Raw genomic sequence first — 3,469 nt, 5'->3', positions numbered from 1 at the left:
CGGCGGGGCAGTTGGCTACGGTCGTTAAGGTCGAGAATTGAAGGAGACGCGTCGCGAGTTCGAATCCTCGGTATGGAAGGCTCGCAAAAAAAGGGACGGAAAAACCAAAATTTCTCTTAAAAGTAAATATACTACAGGCAAGCGGCCAGCCCCTCCCTTGCGTGTCTTCTGGGTGTACTTTCTGGGAATACTTGGTTAAAGGTGCTTGGTGTTCAGCACACAGGGGTCCGACGATCAAAACTCGCACTGATACACTGCCCCGTTCGTGGAGGTTTTAGCCGGTAAGAATCCGGCACTACCTTCTGCCCGTCCCCACAGGGTGGTAAGGTGTCTATGAAGATTTCCTCCACGTAAAAAAAAAAAAAAAAAAATTTTTTTTGTAGTATGAAAGGAGAGACGTTTAACATTCCCGTAGACAAGGGGGAACACATATAAATGGTATCACTGGCGAATAATCTTTATCAATAATCGACGTGAAAGTAGGTGTTACACCACGATGCTTACCACAGGCTGTATTTTCTAACCGTCGCTCGCGGTCCTACAGTGTCGCAGGCAGACCGTCTTATCTGCCCGCCGGATCATATACAATGTATCGACGGGAGTGTCACGTAAAATAACAAAATAAAAAAGGAATTTGAGGTAAAAATAAAAAAAAGAAAACTTTATTTTTTTTCTAACATCAATACACTTTACAATCTACTTCCGAACTCTAGGCGTGACTTTCTAAGACTGACTCTTATGATTTTACTTTCGATCGGATCCGATTACTTTCTTTTGTCATCCCTCAACATCCCCACCGTCCATGCATTTGCTAGGCGTCCGCGATCGTTGCCACGTGCTCTTTCTTCTAGAACCTTCGGTGGAAGGACCGTTGGGATGTTGATGGTTCATTAGGCACTTCAGCGATATACATTGTCGCCGAGTGCCGCCACATCTTTATCTCTATCGTCAGTCCGTCGGATTTGAAGTATGCCGGTCGTGACAGGAGCATAGTTGTCGCCAAGCAGCGAGCCCTAGAAACGTCGATTTTTGTCCGTAACGTTTTCGACACAAGAAGAGCCATACGTGATCATAGGCGCGAGCGGTGGCGTGAAGCGAGCATAATGGGGGTCGTCTTCCAAACAAGACAAAGAAATGATCGAAAGGCAATCAGTCCCTTCTGACGAGTCAAGCGTTAGACATCGGGAGCTCTGACGAGCAAAATCAAAATCATATAGTTTAACGAATTCATTGAGAGATATCGTAAGGTCGAGACAACTTTGTGTAATTTATTCATCATATTATTGTCAAATATATTATTTCATGTTCACCCGTTAATACAGTGTTACTTCATTGAACCACCTCTGTTATCTTAATCGAAACAGGGGAACGACTATTTCGCGGCGTCGATTAACAGAATCGTAGCGAGAATTTACGCCTCTCGCTGACGCGTATTCCTAGCGGTCGCGTCTCTCCGCGAAAGGTCGTAACAGTATAAAAAAGAACATAGTCTGACTACATGCCGTTGAATAGGGACGGGGGGGGGGCAGAATTATAAAAAAACCAGGAAAAGCTAGAAGAAGAGAAGGAGAAAAGGGAATGAACAAGCGAAAGTGTGGAAAAATACCTGGAGGAATGTAAAGACTGGACCTGCAGTCCAAGGGAAGAACAGTAGAGGAAACGTGGACTGAAATCAAAAAGAAGATAAACGAAGCAATGCCAAAGAAGAAAGTGACGATGAGGAAATGGGGTATGGGAGAGAAAGCGTGGTACAACAAGGAGTGGAAAGAAACGAAAAGAGTGATGAGAAGGAAGATGACAAAGTTTATGAAAGGAAAATGCAGCAGAGAAGCGCTCATAGAGGGAAAAGAGAAAAGAAAAGAAAAGAAGCAAAAGAAAGCAACGGGGGAAAACGGGTTAGAATATGAGGTACGAAAGTATGCACCGAAGGAAGTGGGGGTGGCCTTATGGGAGTTAAGGGGGGCTAAGGTTAATTCGTACAAAAAAGGCATGTTGCTGTGAATTTTTTGTGACGACACAGTTAGAATCTCTTTATTAAAACCAATGATACACTAAAGTATGACATTCGAAGTATATTGTATAAAATTTTCACGGACGTGTCTCGGAAAAAAGTAGAATTGCGGTGCCCGTCGTAACTTGGTGCTGTATCATCTGAAATCAAAAAGTTAAAGTTCATTCGTTAGGAAACAGTTTTCTCCAGGTAACGCTGGGAGGATTTTTCGAAATTTCAATTTTTCACTTTTTTGGAACACTTTGAATGGAAAATGCGATTTTTTGCGAAAAAGTCGGATAATTTGTTATTGTAAAATAAAAATAATTAACAAATTTGAAAAAACTCTCCAGCGTTACTTGGTAAATTATGTACAGAAATAGTGTTCAAAGGGGCACCGGTATCTGGGGGGTAAGATTATGTATTATATAGAGAGCGAAACATCTGCCAGGTATCAATAGCACGTTCGGGTCGGGTAGGTATTAAAATCCGACATGTATGAAAATACTCGTAACTTTGTCAATTTTGCTTCAATCGACTTGAAATTTTGATACAATATTCTTAAGATATTATGCATTCATTTAAAAAAATACAAAAAAAATTGTAATACCTAACCCCAACCTAACCCCCCCCCTTAAGGAGAATATGGAAATAGGGAGGGGATACCAGAAGATTGGAAAAAAGGATATGCATATGTAAGAAGGGGGACGAGAGAGTAGCGAAGAGCTACAGAGGAGTAACGCTAATGGATACAGCATACAAGATCTATGCAGAGATACTGGACGAACGACTGAAGGCAGAGATTGAAAACAAACTGGAAGATTCGGATTCAGAAAAGGAAGAGAAGTGACCGATGCGGTTTTTGTGATAAACCACATCATATACAAGCAGCTAGGTAAAGAAAGAGGGAAATTGTATGCCTGCTTTGCGGACTTAGGAGCGGCGTTCAACAGACTAAACAGAGAGAAACTGGAGGAGAAAATGAGGAAAGTGGGGATTAGCGAAAAACTAACCCGAAGGATTAAAGCGATATACGAGAGTCAAGAACCGCGACACAAGGGAATTTAGGACTGCGAGGGGAGTCAAACAAGACTGGAAGAAGAACTAAGGCAAGGACAAGCTGGGGGCATAGTGGTAGGAGAAAGAAAGGTATGGTCACTAACATATGCAGACGATATTGTGTCGATGGCAGATAGGGAAGAGGAGCTAAAAGATATGCTAAAGAGATTCAAACAATTTTTAAAGAAAGCCGAATTAGAACCGAGCACGGAAAAGACCAAGATAGTAGTTTTCCAAAAAAAGAAGGATAAAAGGAGACAAAGAAAATGGAAATGGGGAGAGCAAGAATTAGAAGAAGTGGACGAGATATGATACCTAGGCTACATGCTAGAGAAAAACGGCAGTGATGAGAAACACATACAAGACAGGAAAAAGAGAGCAACAATAGCAACGAAGAAAACATGGAGCGTGGGAGAAAGA

At 42.0% G+C, this 3,469-nt stretch overlaps 1 pseudogene; it reads left to right on the top strand.

Moving 5' to 3' along the window:
- The first annotated feature begins 377 nt into the window (after positions 1–377).
- On the top strand, positions 378–460 carry LOC117240560 (annotated as a pseudogene).
- Positions 461–3,469: the final 3,009 nt, after the last annotated feature.

The sequence above is a fragment of the Bombus vosnesenskii genome, unplaced genomic scaffold, assembly GCF_011952255.1.
Source record: "Bombus vosnesenskii isolate JDL3184/JDL3185 unplaced genomic scaffold, Bvos_JDL3184-5_v1.1 scf7180000014787, whole genome shotgun sequence".
Taxonomy (NCBI): domain Eukaryota; kingdom Metazoa; phylum Arthropoda; class Insecta; order Hymenoptera; family Apidae; genus Bombus; species Bombus vosnesenskii.
This window is presented reverse-complemented; position numbering and strand designations above follow the sequence as displayed.